We start from the raw sequence: 19,297 nt of genomic DNA, 5'->3' as shown, positions 1-19,297 counted from the left end.
CCTTGCGAGTAAATATTCCACTAATACAACTCCACTTATTACTATTTTGAGGCAACACATTAATGCAGCCTTCACTTAGCTCCACCCAGTCCAGCTGTGATTGGCTTAAAGAAATACAAACAAACAACATGCATGTCTTCTCCACCACTCTAGCAGAATAGTAATGAGGTGCTGTCAGACAATTCTTTAGCACAAAAATGGTCTAACTTGTACCAGTGTGATTGTGCTTGTATAAAGCAACAAAATCCAACAGGTGCTTGTTACATTTCAACAGAAATGTCATGACAGAATCACAGATCTCTCCTATGAGATGCAAAAATTTCTCTATACTCGTTCTTTCTGTGCAAATCCTTACAGTTAACTTTATAACTCACTGGTACTGGTCTGTGTGGTGGTAATTGCTATGCATTGCAATTTATTTCATAATTGCTATTGTTATCAGTTAACCAAAGCAAACTCACATACATTTTATGAGGGGGAAAAGTAAACACGATTATACATGTTTGGATGTGCATTTCATTTGTGTGTGATCAGACTGTTGAACAACCATAACCTGTCACTTCTGTCACATCAGTGGGAGCGCTTGTTCTTTATCATCTGAAGCAGCCTATTGGTCTGTTTTTGTAGCGCTGTGGTAATGCAAGTAGGAGCATGAACCACATAGTCAGACAATACACCTTGTGGTGCAATTTCCTCAGCTGTTTATTTAAGGGGATTCATTGTATAATCGCACATTATTTTAACTTTCACTTGAACATTCCAGTCCACTGTTGACAGCTGCCGTGGTTTTAGTAAATATCAGTGAGTACTGAAAAGAGCAGGGTGGTCCCGTACCATACTGATAAAATCATTAATTTTGTCAGTCTAAAAAAACCCTGATTTGTTCTTTGTTTGTTGCTCAAAACAAAATAATAATCCTCTCTGTCACCCACAAGTCACCGAAGTATCTGATCAAGGTAGATATCAAGGGGAATTTTGTTGTAAATTCTTAACCATTTTTGGACTCTTTAACAACTACCTGAGAGCCATTTTTATTTAAATTTCTTTCAGACTGTCCTGTTGTGCCTGTCAGTCCCAACATGGCAGGGAAAATGGTTTATGTCACGACAGGAGACTTGCAAGGAAGTAAAAAAAACTTCTCAGCTTTTCAGACTGGATCTACTGATAAGTGTCAAAACCAAACACTTTCAATACATCTTAGATCTGACTCAACTGTTCCTCTTTGCTCCCCACTGGAAAGAAGAGTTCATGGAGGGACATTTGCTGGTGCTCCCTTCTAGGTTCACTGTATTTGACTGACTCCTTGTCCAGAAAAATGTAGAATTATTGATTATCTATTTACTCACACTTCCCAAGTCTCAGCAGTCCCATTCCCAATGTAGGGCATGCGTTGCTTGAAAATTAATCAAGCCGTTAAGCTCATCCACCTTACGGGTCGGAGAGGTTGGTCAACTGAAGTAGATAATGTGGATAACTTCAGCATTCTCCCAGTACAGCCAAACTAGTGGTGATTTTTGTTTCCAGCACTGTTCATAATACCTTGATGAGCAATAGCACCCTCTAAGCATTTAAAACTTCCTCTTTAGTCCCCTTAAGCTCTCTGATGTTTAATTCTTCATGAAGAGCTGCAACCAAACGTTTAACCCCAACCACTGACCCCTTAGGATTGCTCAAAGGATGCTCATGTCTCTATTTTAACCTACTGTCCATATCTTCATAAAAGACATGTCCATCCACAGCATGTTTTAATACAAATGTGTTAGACATAAGTACAGTTCAGTTGAGCTGGAATCCAGTGCTGTTTTGAGCCACATTTGAATAACATTTGATTACTTACTTGTTCATGAACTGAAGTGTGTTAGATAATCTCAAGAATGAAATGAAATATTTTCAAGAACATTATATTTATTAGTGCTATCGAACAATATGACATCTCATCATCTCATCTACACTGTGAGCATTTTTTTGCTTTTACCCATTTTCACTGAAATGCTGTCAGCTCTGTGCTGTTTCACACAGTTTCTTGGTGTTTCCCTTTTTCTTTAAAAAAAAAAAAAAAGATTAAAAGTGATAAATGCTATGTGGTCTCATCTTCTTGCTAACTATTGCACCCCCATGCTATAGCGTCATATGTTAAAGACCCTTTCCAGTGGAAATCTATTTTTTTAACCCTGTCAACATGTCTATATGGTGCTTTCTATATACTGTAGGACACATCATGAGTGAAATAAGCTGTCAATGCCATGGCTGAACATTTCCACCTTGAAGCTGCAGTGTACCAATGACAGTCTCAAAAATACGGACTCAAACAGCCAAGGTTTCATACATAGGAAACATGAAGAACCAGTCAGTCATCTTGTAGGATAAGGCTTTCCATATGATTATTCTTAAGCTGCATTACTCCAATTTTAAAACATACCATTGTGTAGCGTACAGTAGCTCTAAAGTGCTAGATCAGAGTTGTAGGTGAGCTGGTGTGCTTGAGCTGCGCCAAGTAGCGAAGGGATGGATGGAGATAGCAGCCAGGACTTAACAGACCTGCACATTCTAAATGCAGCAACGGCACAGAGTTACAACTAACTATGGTATTTTTAAATCGTGCGCATAGGTGGCTTGCAAATGACGTCACATCCGCCTCATTACCTATGTATATCATGAAGTGGTGGTCAGCGGAGCTGATTGTTGACTGCAGTGAGCATGGCTAACATTCACTCATCGGTCAAAAATGCCTTTTGCGTGTGTTGTTTTAGGTTGTTCTAATCGATCAAATCGCGAACTTGAGAAAGGATACTTCAGGGTTCCTCGTGAAGAGATTAAAAAAGGGCCTCGCACTAAGGATTTTACGAAAAGACGCAGAGAAAAATGGCTCGCTAACATTTCCTTAAGTTCGAAGGGAGCGGAGTCAAAGAATGCTAGAGTCTGTGGCGATCACTTCGTTAAAGGTTAGTGAATTATTATACATAATTTATACATATTATACATAATTATTATTATACATGCTTAGAGCCTTTCTGTGTTGGTTTTAAGACCCATTCTTTAAAGATTGGTAACACTAACTACCCACTTAACAAGGTAACATTCGCTGTTTTTAGCTTGTTTACTGTCACAAAACTGTCACATTGAAAGATTATTTACCCTGCCATGCAGTCGCAGTGCGCGGTTATTATTTCTCCATCTTCTTTTATCAACAACCAGGTATGAGTTTGTGTTTTTGATAAACATTGCGAATGTTTCACCTGAAAAGAACAGCAGAAACACGTTTTAGCATCCACCGAGCTAACACACCTAGCAAGTACAAGTTTACATAAATCGTTACTTACACGGCTTTTTATGATGCAGGATTTGTCTTTCAGGATCTTAACTCCGACTTCTTTAACCCATCCACAGACAAAGAAATTGTATGAATCTATGCTTTTCCAAGCCTTCATTTGTTTAGCAGTGCAAAAGCTTGTTTGTAGCACCAGATAGTTTGAGATATCAGGGAACTGAACTGGCGGATATTTTTCCTCGTAGGTCAAATCCTTCGTGGATAACGCATACGGATCTATGCCATCACAAAATTTGAGTTTTTCGACGTATCAAGTTTGAGAATTAGAATCTAAAGCACGAAAATACTCCGAAAAAGAGTCGCGTGTTCCTTGCTCTGCAGCAGCCATTTTGGTTGGCCTGACCACCACTTCATTAACCGGAAGTTAATGCCACCGCTAAAGTCACGTGTTTGCAAGCCACCTATACAATACAGAGTTGAGTCTTTCATGTCATATAGTTTGGGAATTTTTTCATAAATTGAATGAGGGAAAAATGTAAATCTGAAGGTGTGTGACACCTACAAGCAATAGAGAAACAGCAGGAAAGAGAGTGAGAGTTACCTGAAAAGATAGATTCATGACAGATGGATTAATTTTTATATATCTTACAAATTTTTCTTGGAATTTGTTTGTTTTTACACTGTAAAAATGTAGTTTTTTACCGTACGTTATTTTATATTTTTACAGTTTACTGTTACTGTTCAATAAAATGTACAATTTACTTGCATTTTACAAAGCAGTTTACTGCCATTTCACTACAATTGACTGTTGTTTTTCCAGATTTCCCCAGTAAAATCACTTACATGTTATTTGCGTGTAAGTCTGAAATATCACGGCAAAACTGTACTGTAATTAAATTAGCAACAATATTGTTGATCTACAGATATCTGCTGCTTTTGAAAGAAAAAGTATTTATGCTAAATATTGAAAAATAGTGAGTCACTTTATCAAACAGCTAGTTTGCAGATGTTCCCTTGTTTTCGCAAAAGTCAAGGCCATATAATAGTGTTGACTGTTAAAAAGTTGATCCTTAATATAATAGTGTTTTACTGCATTTAAATCAACTCAGATTATCATTGTGTTTCATATTTGCCATTATTTTCAGTGTTTACAGTTTTTGAACGCTTCAGTATTCCATCTTTTTTTTAACACCTTCTTTCTGCCGGAATTCCTTTACAGATTTTTTTTACAGTGTAGATGTGTCCATATCTTTGACTCCCTTTGACTCATCTTCATATTGATGTTTACAGTCCATATCAACAATACAGGAAATAGTGTCCTCCACAAATAAGAATAGGACTTCATGGAAAAACTAAAGATTTCTGCAGCACAAGCCTCAGCAGACTTTCACCAGGGAATATACAAGTGGGTGCTGATGCCTATGGATCAGTATGACTAAGCAAAACATGTAGGGTCTCTTCAGCATAAATTGAGCATTTGGATGCTGGCTATCATAAACTGTGACTCATTTCCACGTGGTACAGCCTCTCTTGTTGTGTTATTGACTGCAGCTGCCAGGCTCTTAACTGGTACTAAAAAAACAGCACATCACTCTTGTTCTGGCTTATCTCCACTGGTTACCAGTGAAATACACAACTGAGTTAAACGTCTTAGTATTTGTTTTCAAAGCCCTTTATGGTTTATCTCCACAGTATATTGTTTAATTGCATTACAACTCCATTTTCTACCCATTGGTCTCTCAGGTAATCTTCACAATTAATCCTTTCATTCCCCCACTCATGCGTCCAAATCAAAGGCTCCGGAACAGTCTTCTGCTCCGCATACAATCCTGTCCTACTATTGGCAATTTTAGCTCAAAATGGAAGACTCATCTTTTTTTCATTTGCTTTAAGTTCAGCCTCAAGATGCCCCAGTCATATCCACTCTTAGTTTTGTTTTAACCACTTGCTATTTTGCATTGATCAATTGTTTTTACTCATTTCCTTTTACCTGGTTTCCTGTTTTTGTCGTACTTTTCACCCCTCCATTCATTTATGTACCACTATTGCATGTCATTAGCTTCAGTGCCTCCTCTCTGCTCTACTTTGTCTTTTTTCCTATCTGTCCTCTTTCTCCCTGCACTTTTTTGCAGATATCTCTCACACCAGAACCCCATGTTTCTGATATGTTCTTACATGGCACACCAATATACCTCTTGCCTATTGTAACATTATTTGTTTTTTGTTGTTTCTCACTGCTCATCCTATTTCTCTCTGCTCTCCTCTCGCCCCAACCAGATGAGAAAGATTGCCATCCTGCCTCCATCTGGCTCTGCTGGAGGTCTCTTTCTTTAGAAAATCTTAGCTGTCATGAAGGACTTGCACAAAGGTAATCTTTGGGTTTTCTCTGTATAATACTGTAACATATAAAACAGTTCAGTGAATTTTTGACGTTAACCTTGTATCTCAAATTTGAAGCACTTGAGATGAAGTTTGTTGCGCGAAATGATCATGATCAACGTGACTTGACTTGCACAAATGACGAAACATTGTGTGTAAGTGGCAAAAAAAAAAAAACACATTTCTGGGTAAGTTTGCTAAAGAAAAAAATAGCTGCTGTGTGACCTGTCAAAAGCAGTGAATCGTCACATTTGTAACCGAATACACAATGGGAATGGAAAGTCGCTCAACCTTCACAGAATGTCTGCATAAGAAAGTTTCAATCAATAAATGTGCCATGACCTTCCAACCCTCGGAGAGTTTTTCAATCATGGACACAGTGACGGACAACACACAAATATGCACACACAACTGTTTGCACATCTACGTCCAAACGTGCGCACACACACACACACACAGAGTTGCCCTCCAACCCTGAAATGCGTTCGATTCATTATCAGTCCACATTTTAGGCCGAGCCATGAGAAAGACAGAATTGTGTGCAGAAAGAGCGCTCACGAGGTAAATGTTTTTGAAGATACATTGTACATGTACCGTGATTCATTCAAACACAACTCTTTACAAGTGCAGTCAGGCTAGTGGGTGTACTTGAGCTGTGATCAAGCAATCGCTCACAAATACACACACGCTTTGTTCACACAAAAGTACTGCAGTGAGTGCTGCAAAATGTTATCCTGAGTTGTTTCTCTAAAGCCTGAAGTGCGGAGAGGACTTAAAGTATGAATTTGTAATGTATGACTAAAACCAGTAACCAGTCGCCAAGGATCCACTCAAGATGCCACATAATGAAGCATTGCTGTGTTATTTTTCTTTGTCTCTGAAGACAAGGTTTTGATAATCTACATTCATTGGCCCACGGAGTTTGAAAAGCTCAACACAGCATCCACCAAGCAAGACTGAAAGAAGAAAGAGGAATAGTGCTTCGGTATGTTAATATTAGTGTGTAACCATGTTTAGCTGAAGTCTGAATGAGAAATAATACTCTAACAAGGCTCCTTAATGCAGTTGGTTATTATGCTGATTCATCTGTTAATCCAAAGAAAGTAGCTCTCTTTCCAAATATGGTGATTACGTTAAAATACACAAGAGGCACTGTCACACAACATGTCATAAACTATTTATCTGGTATTCTGTGGCTCTAGAGGGGAGAAAAACCCTCTATTCAGAAATTAACCCTCATACTTCCACATCTGACTGGGAGACTTCTAAATGTATGTCTATTATAGAAACAGCAGAAAAGACTGAATGCATTAAAACATTTTCTCAGTTAATTTTTGATTTTATAACCATCCAGTATAAACTTAGCATCCCACAAAACAAATAACAGACACTAAGGAGTACGATACAGTAGCCTTGCGTTATATTGCATCTTTTTTTCCTTTTCTATGCATTAAATTCTAAAAAAATAATTTTAAAAAGCCTTTTGAACAGGTATTCAATTGCATCTGTTTTCTCCAAAACTCCTTATATAAGTGCGACATCTGACATCTTTTGAGAGTAAATCAGAGTTGTACATCATTTATTTTATATTTTTATAAATGGCTTTTCATCATGCCTTCAGTAACCCCCTGCATCTCTCCTCATCTTAGGCCCGGAGAGTAAATTGTGTGACGTCCATAAGCTTCTCTGTCAATCTACAGATGCCTGGCCTTGAAGTCAGTGTCCATTTGGCACTGTGTCCACGCTGATGGATTTGTAAACATTAGGACCAAAATGTCCACGCACACCTCTATACACACTCACACAATTTCTGTCTTTCACACTCCCACACCTGTGTCCAGATGATTACAGGGCCATGAAGTGCCCTCTGACTCCATCAGCACAAAGGTAATCCTGTCGCTCCAGAGAAGAATCACCAGGCCTTTTTCTGCTTTCTTACTCAAACATAATTCTCCCCATTTGGCATTTTGACATCATATCTTCAGTCCCCTCCTCAGTCACCCCAGCACAGTTTTCTTTCTCTCTACCTGGCCAAAACCGCGCCACAATAACTTTATTTTATTTTTCTCCCTCGCTCCAATGGACAACATTTCAACCCTTAACTCTCTATTCTCTTCTTAATGTGTTTTTTTGTCCTCCTCTGCCTTTCTTCTTTCTTTTTTTCCCCCTGACTTCCAAGGTCAGACAGGACAAACAATGCCACTGGTGTCTGTCTGAATGTGGCTCACTACCCACCACCGCTGCCGCTGTTGCCTTAGCAACGCACTAACCATTAATTTTCAATTAAAGCAGACAAAGAGATGACAGCTCAGGGTCCATGGAAGATGTCAAGAAGCAGTATTAATATACGACAAGTGAGCATAATTGTGTGTCCATTTTTCTCAGCTCTCATCTATGCTATCAGTGAAATGTGAAAGCGGCAGATAATTTGAGGGTGTGGGAGACGACGCCGGCCACTGTTTTCTTTTAACCAAGACGCCTCTGATGCATCTTTCTGAGAAATATGGCATTCATCATTACTGTTATGAATACTTTGTCAGGGATGTTATTATTTTCATTATCACTCTATCAAAAAAAGATGCTATTTCACTTGCGACTCCATTGCTGGCACGCGCACACACACACACACACACACACCTGTATGCTGTATGCAGTGCAAGGACACACCGCTGACTGTATTCCGTAGGTTGTTATTTGATTTCCATTAACCAACCATTACGACGAGACCTCCAACTCATGCAAATGTGCGAACGGCTCTCCGTGCCTTTGTCTGGTTCCGCAGATCCGATAGCGTACACGTTAATGCGCAGACACAAGACTGCACACAAACACGTCCAGACACAAGGATGCGCGCGCGCACACACACACATGCGAGCGCAAGGCCAATGCAAACGACAGAGTGGGACCTTGGAAAGTATAAAAACATGCAGAACAATATTGCGAAAGTATTTTATCAGCAATAGGGTGAGTGAGGCAGAGCTGGGTAGTGGTACAGGTGAAGAAAACAACCCCCCTCCCCTCAACCCACGTCAGACACCCAGCGGTATCAGACCACTTCACTGGCACTGGTCCATACAGTACATGTGTGTGTTTGTGTGTCTGGTGGGGTACAAATAGCTTACAGAGGAAGTGCCATAGCAGGGTTGAGTAATGTGCCAGGCCAGATAAGGCCCAGCGTATCTGCTTTGTAACATGAGGTTCAACGGCGTGTAATCGAAGCTATTGTGGATTGTTTTCTCTCCGTGTGTGTGTGTGTGTGTGTGTGTGTGTGTGTGTGTGTGTGTGTGTGTGTGTGTGTGTGTGTGTGTGTGTGTGTATTTGTGCGCTTGGTGTAAGTTTGTGCATGTTTGCAGGAGAGTGTAGTGAGCAGCGAGGTGAAAGCAAATGTCTGCTGACAGGAGAAGTCAAGAAAAATAAAGTTGGCCAGATTTCTGCAAGAAGTATCCTAGTTTTTCTCCCACAATCCCCCTCTTCCTCACTCACTTACCTACCTTCACCTCTTTTCATACTCTTATAACAAAAACGACAAAACCCCACTTTCATCCTCACTCAGTCCCGCTTTTCTTTCATCCCCAACTATATCTCTGTCCCTCCCTCTCTCTTCCCCCCGTCTCTGTTGAGTGTGCCCCTTAAATCACACAGTCCCTAAACTGCCCCATAAAAGATGGCAGGTTCTCCCCTGCCTCGCCCCCCTCCCTTTCTCCCCTCTGTCTCCACACATTACTGCTTTAATTAAGGTAATTACTTTCAGAGTAGTACTAATCGGATCCTCTTCTCTCCTGGCGAACATGCACACACACACACACGCACCTACAAGCAGGCACCCAATTGACTCGTACACACTTTCACTCCCTTCAGCATCATATATACACACACATCCATGTCCAGCAGTGCCTGTGTAAGCTGAACTCATAGCTTGTTTTTAAACTCTAAAGCTCGACTCTAACTAAAGGTAAAATCTGAGATGATTCTTAAACACCTGTGATAATCAGAAACACATCCATCTTTAACTGTTCCACCGACAGATGAAAACCGAGCCGAAATTCAAGGTCTGCTGATCAACGGCGCTCTTTCTTAAACACTGTGAATTATTAAACACCTATTAGCTCCTTCATACTGTATGTCTAATTAAACCTGTCCCAACTAGACCATTTCTTTAATACAATATTATTTGACTCGCATGCTTTAAGAACTCTCATTTGCTTCCTAATTTCTTTAAAAGAGCAACTTGCAGGTTGAGGTTTTTTTTCATTAAATTTATTTTTAATATTATGTTTGAAAAGTTAATGTGCGGTTTTATGTTTTATGAGACATAAAGGCAGAAATTCAGATTAAAAAGTAAGCTAATCGAGCAGCTCTAATAAAACCTTTTTTTTCCCAAAGCATGGGTCAAATTACGTCACATAGGGGGGTCGTCTCTGCATCAGGGCACTGTGCAGTAGTAACAAGTAATGAGTCAGAGTACGTGTGATTTAATCTTTTTACCTTAATATTTTGCATTTGACAGTCTTTCATCATGGAGAACTGTTGTGTTTGTGCATGTTCCACAAACTCCAGCCAGTCAGGACATCGGGTCCACACTTGTCCTCCCTACAGAGCAGGATTTCGTGCTTGGGCCTGTTTTATGCAGGTAAAGAAGCAGGTCTTTACTAGCCTAGCCATGCTACACCCATGTTTCTGACGGCACAAGGGTCTAGGGAAGCTCGACAGGGAGGGAGGCGGGCTAAAAGGTTGTCTATCAAATCCCTCTGCAGCAATTGGGTAGGTATACAACCAATCAACGCAACGAATAGGCTGACGTAGCTCCGAGAGCACCGGCGGATTGTGGCTAAGTCCCGTTAGCTTCCCAACCAGCGGCGCCGCGGAGCCAACTGGTATATTAAGGATTTGCCATATCCCACCGGCATAAGTCCAAATACGTCTTTCTTCTCAATGAAACACTTCAGTGCCGTCCTTTGTTTATCTTTCAAGTTAAATTTTAGCTTCAAATCTTTAAGGACTGTGGCCAAAGCCGAGTCGAAAGATAACTGTTTATTGAGCGCTGGTTGTTTCTGTCAGAATCGTCACGCCTCTGTCGTCACTTCGTTATGCCCGCCTTCTGACTCTACACTTCATGGTGATTGGTCCGGCCAGTTTTAGGAGAATCCAGCCTCGAGCCTTATGGAGGGTAACTAGACCCACCCTGGCAAGCGCGGCTAGGCTAGGTCTTTACTGCATCTGTAACGAAAAGCACATGTTTTAGACTACAGCATGATATTCCCAGTAATATGATAGGATGTCTAAGCAAGGACTTGTGCGACTGATAGCTGCTGTGGCACGTTTTGTGTGTCCTCAGCGTCAAAACCACTACTTCTTACATTTAAATTTGAACTAGCTCTGCTGCTGTCATCCCTTTTGTGTTGTCTCAACCAAGGTGTAGTTTTTGAAGCAGGTATAAATGTACTCATTTAGAAAAAGTAAAGGTTATTTAAGTGCAAATATAGATTTTTTAAAAGCATTTTCTGCTTTATTTTCATACACATTAGTTCTCTGGGGTCACCAACCTGCAATTTTCTCTTCAATTCATCAAGCATTGTCTCTGCATCAGCAGTCTTGTAACATTCACTCGTTCTGAATGTTAGAATAGAGCTCAGTGTAAGCTGTTAACTTCTACATGTGAAAACAAATGAAATCTGGTAATGTAATCATGCTGAAGAAAAACACTGACTCAAAACGCTGCTCATTCTTTCAAACACTGAAAGGAACATTTTAGAAACAGTGATTGTGTCATTTGTCAGTAGACCTTGGTTGATAGCTGGTGTTTTGACAGATTTCTAAAAGGGTGACAGTAGGAGTCAGTTTCTGCAAACTGCACCCACGCACAGTTTGGAATGTTTATGTTCATTGCTGTGTCAATAACATACATTCAACATTATTTCTAGGTTTTAGCCTTACAGGGTTGTGCACTATTGCGACACAAGGTGATGATAACGATGTTCTAGTAATTGCACAGTTTAAAGGGTTTTCATGCACCTGATTTTCCTGAATAAACAGGTTGTTGTGTAAGACAATGAGGGGGCAGCTCTGTGTCCCCAAAACGACATTGGTATACAACAAAACTGCATTTTCAAGAACATTTTGAGGAAATCGTATTTTCTGCCAGATTGTATTTGTTTGTGATGTATCATCAATGTATTTTTTTGTCCAATTATTTTATTGTTTTATTATTTAAAGCTAAAACAAGCTGTTTTTCTAAAACTAAACACATATTTTTAACCAAGAGTGAAAAGTAAAAATGCACAACAATTTCAAATGAAACTCAAGTGTGAAGTGAAACTCAAACACTGGTCCTGTACGGAACTCAAACTTGGTCTTCTCGCTAAAAATCCTGTCTTATGCCTCCATCCTCCTTATGCAGGCTTTGTGGCAGTCTTTCCTACAGCATTCCAGTCTTACCTTTCAGTGAGAAAATTAAATCAAAATCAAAACATAAAATGAGATTACAGTTGAGCTGTATAGGGACACAGGGTTGGAGCGGGAGGCCACAGCTAACAACCACAGCACATACTGTGCGTGCTCAGATTCATAGATCCACATGTTTCCCTTCGGGCATTTAAAAAAAAATTCTACTGATGGGAAGGAGACGCACCAACTGGCTGTGAAGCTTAATTCAGCCAGATCTGTGAATGTACAACTGGCCTGTCACAGGAGACTTCGGGGTCCTCTCCTTCACCAACCATCCCCCTCTCTGCTTCCCCCAAAGGCACCTTCACTAATAATGAGAGAGCGAATGCAGGTATGGCTCGGACTCAGGGGGGTTTCAATTAACGCCCCGCAGATTAATAAAGAGTAATAAGGTGTATTGTGTTTGTGTGTGCGTGTGTGCATGTGTTTTGCCAATGTGTTCGCGTGCGTGTGTGTCCGTGTGCGGTGAAAAGACCCCTGTCGCTCAGCGCGATGGAGAAAACAGAATAAGAAAAGGGCTGTGGAAAAAGCAGTGGCAAGCTGTGGAGTGGAAGACCCTCAGAGGCTAACTCTGATTGCATATTTGCTCAAGGATTTTAAATTGGTCAACTGCTTCTTGTTACCGCAGTAAGATTAACAGCAGGAGATGATTTTAACTGTATGTGCACAAAGACCAACACAGACGATGCCATTCTAAAACTGGGGAAAACAAGAGGGAAATCCAAGAACAAAAAAGTGCAAAGCAAAGCTACCATTTTTAAGATTTTCATGGAATCTAACTCTATTTTAATAGAATTTATGGTGACAAAATCAAACACTTTGTTTAAATTGAACACTCATCTCTCCACGGAGTAGTTTCTACTATAAGCAGAAGGTTCCAGTCAAACTATTTGTTTCTCAGTAATGTCACTCTTGCTGTTCACAGTTCACAGCTATATTATGCTAGTGCTCTAACAAACTAAACATTTTCCATTTTTTTGTTAGTTCTCATTAAAAATACTCATCTTGTGAACCAGACAGGTTGTTTTTGTGAAGCAGACACGTGAAATAAAATGTATGTGCTTAGTATGTGAGAGCAATTGCTGAATGTTGTTTTTAAATATCAATATCTACAAAACAAGAAAAAAGGTGATTTCTGCATTTTTGCCTGTGGATCAGTTTCACATTTTAAAATAGGACCAAACAAGAGCAGCTTCAGTGAGGTGAAAGATGAAGTTTTAGGCATCAAGATGCAAACCCCAAACTTCTCTGCAAGGCAAAGAACTCCCTGCTGTTGTGCAGAAATGTGCATCTAAGATATTCCATTTGCAAAAATCTTTGCCAGTCATAACATTTCACACACTACACAGCAAATTTAGAACATTTTTTGAAACCTTGCGCATTTTACTAAGAACGTTTAGATTGTGGTTGTGGCAGAAATGATGCCAAAATCTTGGCAAACATTAGCAATGGCTTTGTACAATTAGGAAAATACTTTTAGTAATTAACAGTGGTCTGTCTGAGTACAAGGTTGTGCTGTGACACTCCCTGTTGCATTTCCCATGGTGCTGCATAGAGTCTAAATAAACACCCGCACAAACAGACCCACACACACCCTGGTGCCTGTCACTAAACAATGTTTGTTTTATGGAGCTGATTCAAATGAGCTCAACCAGTTTCACTCTGACCTCAGCCTCTGACTACCTTGTTCTCTCTCTCTCTCTCTCTCTCTCTCTCTCTCTCTCTCTCTCTCTCTCTCTCTCTCTCTCTCTCTCTCTCTCTCTCTCTCTCTCTCTCTCTCTCTCTCTCTCTCTCTCTCTCTCTCTCTCTCTCTCTCTCTCTCTCTCTCTCTCTCTCTCTCTCTCCACCCTCTTTCCCTGTCGTTACAGGAATGCACCTACAACTATCTCTGTTACTACATGGTTCCCACTCTTGTCAAGAAATCATTTTCCAGGAAATTTTCTCGATCACAGAGGGGAAATCAAGCATAAATCTAACAACATACTGGGTGTAGAAGTTGCCATTATCACATGTAGGACTGTTCAAACCTTTTAGACCCTGTGGATGTTTAGATTATTCACCATCATGCATCACTTCACCCACACAACGACAAGACCAGCTGGGATTTCTTAAAATCTGAACATTTGCACTTGTCAAGCCTTAACAAGTAGATTCCGCTGGGAGTTTAAAAACACAGTTCACTTTTAGGAAAACTTTATTCTAAATTTGAAAACACAATAAGAACTATAGGAACCGTAAGAATCACTACTTTTCCCTGTCAAGATCACAGCACATCAAGATAAAAACAACTGTTAGACATAGGCTGCTTCAATCTGGACTAAGTGAACAGAAAAAGATGCTTTTGTAAATAAAATAATGTTATTAGAAAGCTGAAACACTGGCAACAAAAAAACACAAAAACAAATATGCAAATACTTGTTTCCATTAACTGCTTTGGAGTGAATAAACTAAGCTGCTTATTTTCCTCAAAAGGTGGAAGTATATACTACATTATGCCTGGCTGTAATAAAAAGCAGAGTGGCAAAAGACAGAATCAAAAGCAGTTATTTGTCACATATAGAAGTACCTGAAGAGAAGAAGAAGAAATAAATCAAATTTTTAATGTCTGACAGAAAAATGGAGGTAAGTCTTCAGGAAGTGTTTTCAATCAGGCAAATTGTAATTATTCTTTCATGTCAGCTGGTATTGACGTTTCACGCTGTGCAGAAACAGACAACGAAAGAAATCGAATCAGATGATCAGTCATGTAGGTTAAATTTTTGTCTTCTCAGTAGTTATTTGGAAAATGTGTTTCTATCTTCCTTTATATGCCTCTACACTTTTTTGAAAAAAGGAAAACCATCTCAGGAAAGCAATTTTTTTTTTTTTTTTTTTGCAAAAGTGGGGACGGTGTTTCAGATTTTGCCATTTTCATTCATGTTTTGTACTGAAAAGGCAAAAATATGTTGAAGAGACAGGGCTATTGCAAAATCCTTTAACTTTCATAGATTTTATGGATTGTGAAGTTTAGTCTCAATAGCTATTAATTAATCAGTCTACTGTACATAAAATGTATTAAAAGATGCTCAAACTTACTCACACAAACATGCACAAACACACAGCTTCCATTTATTAAACTCCAACTATTACAGCAAAACACAGTGTTCAAATCCCAAACCTGACATTTTCAGGCAAAACAAGCCAATTAGCACATCATTCAGACCAGTCAAATCTGAGGGATTGGTTTCCTCATCGTTTTTTCCCCCTAAATTTAGGAAACATGCGCCGTTTTCTCCAAGTTGACATTATTCATGGTGCATTTAAAAGCCTCAGTTTTGTGGAGTGTTCAGAGTTTCAGCTGCATACTGTCAATGCCCTCCTGACTTCTTCTGCTCCATGCACATCATTTCAAGTACCACGTATTGCAGACATCCTGCAATTTACTCTTAGCAAAAGACAAGAATTTCCTAATTATTTTCTAAGACTCTACTTTTTATAGGCTTTTACTCATTTTCCTGTAATTTTCCAGGACTGTAAAACTGATCTAATGAATTCCAGGTATTCAAGGACTCGTGGGAATCCACACGAAATTTTCTATGTTGGTTGCATGACTTGCAGAGAAAGTTAAGACATTGTCTTTTCAGCATTTTCGTAATCCCCGACTGTGACTGTTGTGTTTGCAACAGCAAAGTTTGTGCAGGCTTCATTCAGTCATTGTTAACCAAGACTGACTAAGCACCGTCAAACTCAGAACATTTTGTCTCAACCACGTAGCATGCATTGACTATCTCAAGCATGCAGGATAAATATTTACATTATCAAGAGCTGGATATGAGGTATGTTGTTATTGGTAGATGAGAAGGCATTTGTTGTATTTACTGTATGTGTCTGGGCGGGAGCATTTTCATGCAAAAGCCTGTGTGTGTGTGTGTGTGTGTGTGTGTGTGTGTGTGTGTGTGTGTGTGTGTAGTTCAGAGAAACCATACACAGTGTACATGCCTGCAGATCTGAAAGACAGATAACACCTGACATGTGTGGTGTGTGCGTGAGAAGGGCTTGTCTGCATGTGACTTTAGCGTACTCTGACCTTGATTTATGGTGTAGTGTGTTTTTTTGCTCTGCTGTATGGTGCTGTGAGTGAATGTTTAGGGTTGAAAAGGACGCTTTCAGGTACCCTGCGGCTTGTACATGTATGTGAAAACAAAGTCCCGGGCCCTTGGGACAAGCAGCTGCAAGGATGATTGAGTGACACATGACTCCGCCCTGATGCATTTCACACTGGCATATGTTGGAATGAGGAATGAATCAAGGGCTGTTTAAATGTCAACAAATATCATATAGCATTTTAACCCTTAAAAAGCCGGGGCCGAGTATACTCGGTTCACGCTTACTCGTGCACACAGTCGAAACCGAACATTCTCGGCTCAACACGTGACTTGTTTATGAGTGCTAATTAACATAAAATATGCACACACCCGTATGTTTGGTAAGATATAAACATTGGCCCCAAATTTGCTTATTTCAAACGATAAAGCCGTATGAGCCGTTATAACGAAGCCGCAATTACGAAGTTCTTATCGGGGCCGCGTTGATCGATATTTTTATGGATTAGATGGTTTTAGTATATGTTTTAGTATATATACTTCTCCAGAAACATGGCCTTGTAAGGGTTAAAAAGAAAAGCTGCAGGGAGGACAGAAATAATAACGAATGGTGCAGTGATAAGCAGAGATATCTTTTAGGAAGTAGAAAGTAGGGAGACAGACAGGTGCATGCTGAATCAGACAGACAGACATTTGTAAGGCTGACAAATCAAGCAAACAAGTCTTCCAATTTAAACAGATTTTTTTTTGTTTCCATGCCATGTGGAACAACAATGACACTAATGTGACCTTTTTGTTGGTTTAGGGAGAGGATCATGGTAAAAATTAGTAGTTTGGCAAAGTCAGGTTAAAAAAAATGGTTCTTCACTAAAGTATCATCAAAAAAAACAGAAATCTTCAGAAAAAATAAAACAATTACGCAGAAACTGCAGTTCCTAAAACAGCCACTTGGGGTTGGCACTAAAAGTGAGTCAATCTGCACAGATCACCATGTTAAAATGCTAAACTTTACAGCAGAAATTTCAGTGTTTACAGTCTGGTACAAAAATGTTTTTGGTCTTTACAGCTAGTTTTACTCTTTATATCCACCACACAGAAGGGACATTTTTTATATAATTCACTCATTTAAATTGTATTACAGCAAAAAGGAATGCATATTAAAGAGTGGGACTGCATCTACCTGGCATCAAAGGTCACTGGACAGTTCATGGCCAAGAGATGCTAGATTTCAGCTCTTTGGTGATTTTTGGATTACCAGGAATTAACGCAGAGTTGGGCACTGGATTGAACTGGAAAGAAAAAAGCAAAGTGGTCTTCTGTTTAAAGTTTGATTTTGTTGATTCATCTGTGTTGATCCTGTAAGATTTAGATCTTTAAGAATGCCACATGACTTCATTCTTGCTACCATCATGATAACTACCTCTGTTAGAAGGCTTTGTCACTTGAACATAATGTCGGAGTACTTGTCGAAATGGCCTTGATGTTTGTTTTCTTCTTGCGAAGACCACCTGGACAGAAGCATACGACTGACTGGATGAGACCTCGCCTCAGTTTTTGGTGATGTCTAAATCATCACGCTCAGAGAAAGAGGACAGGATATAAAGAGAGAAAAGGTAATGACTGAAAAAGGGAACAGACGATGTGACAACAAGAACAACAAAGCATGGTAGGCCAGAGTGTGGAGGAAAGAGAATCAATCAGTCTTCAAGGGCCTGTTGATTAGGCATTCTACAGCCTTTTCCATCTTCGTTAGGCTTTAATTAATTCATAATACTGAAACAAATTACCTTTGCATGGATGAAAATTACACCTAAATGTAGCGTGGCAGTTTGGCATTTGGTGATTAAATTATCTCTGGAGATAGGAGTTTGATAGAGCAGCGTTGTCTTGATGGAGTCCTGCAACATTATTAAGTCTGAAATAACAATACTCTCTTTTCCTATGTGGGGCCATTTGTAAAAGAGACAGGAGGAGAGGAGTCTGTACACAGGACAGGCCTTCCAAACAGTGCAGAAAATGTATTCAGTATTTCTACCAAAGTCTGTTACATTAAAACTTGCTAGCTTTAGATAATAAGCAAAACCTTTTGTGTTACCTTTTAAAGACTTTATGGTATTTGGCCCTTATTCTTCTGTTGGCAACTTTATGAGACTGAATAGATTGTGGCGTATACTGTTTTTTTTAATCCACTTTTCACTGAAGATTGACTTATCACACAGAAAGGGCAGATAGTGCCCCATCAAAACTCAAAATGTGTCTTTATCAATCCACCTCACTGGCTTTGTTCACCAGACCGCAAGTGTGGGGAAATTCTCCACAGACAATGAAGTATAAAAATAATGGGAAAAAAAAAAAAAACATACAATAAGAATAGTTAGTTTCTCACGAAAATACAATAAAATAGCCTCGGTGAGGAAAAGAAAGCGGAAGAGCTCAGCGTTGAAAAAAAGATAACAGAGTTAAGGAATAGAATGTCCAGGAGTCTTTTCATCTCTTTTTATGGGTTACAGATTATGGTAAGTAGATAGCCACACAGCTTTATCTTTGTCTGAGCTACTCTGTTGCCACTTGAGGTAGGGGCTTAGAAGAAGAAATGCAACAGCTCCTGTATACTCTCACCGTGTCTTTGTCCAGGTCTGGATGCTGGGCAAAGATGGTTATAATGTAGCAGCAGCCCAATCAGTGTTGTATCAGCGCTGCCACGATGCAATGTCCATGGGTAGCATCCTGCAGACTGTCCTCTGAACTACAGGATGAGTTATTTCATCAAGTGTCCCCCATCACCTATGTTCAGCTGAAAAAGCCCATTAGCAGTCAATACTCTTGACTTGTAATATTATTGAAGAGGCTGTGGTGGATAGATAGGCAAACAAAACATCAGACTTAAACACTGAAACCTCTTGCTTTGTTTCCTTTTCCCCAACAATGTGCAACAAAATGCTTTTCTTCTTCCTTTAGTCTAATCTCAACATCATGTTGACAGTTTGTTTCCATGACCATGATGATCCCCAACCATAACAAAGCAGCCATTTTAACTGAAACCGTGATCATGAAGCAAATTGAGTAATTTTTGTGGCTAAACCTAACTGAACTTTGATCAGAAAGTTACCACATCATAAAACAG

This window comes from Acanthochromis polyacanthus, chromosome 5, assembly GCF_021347895.1.
Source record: "Acanthochromis polyacanthus isolate Apoly-LR-REF ecotype Palm Island chromosome 5, KAUST_Apoly_ChrSc, whole genome shotgun sequence".
In the NCBI taxonomy this organism is placed as follows: Eukaryota; Metazoa; Chordata; class Actinopteri; family Pomacentridae; genus Acanthochromis; species Acanthochromis polyacanthus.
Note: the sequence above shows the minus strand (reverse complement) of the source record.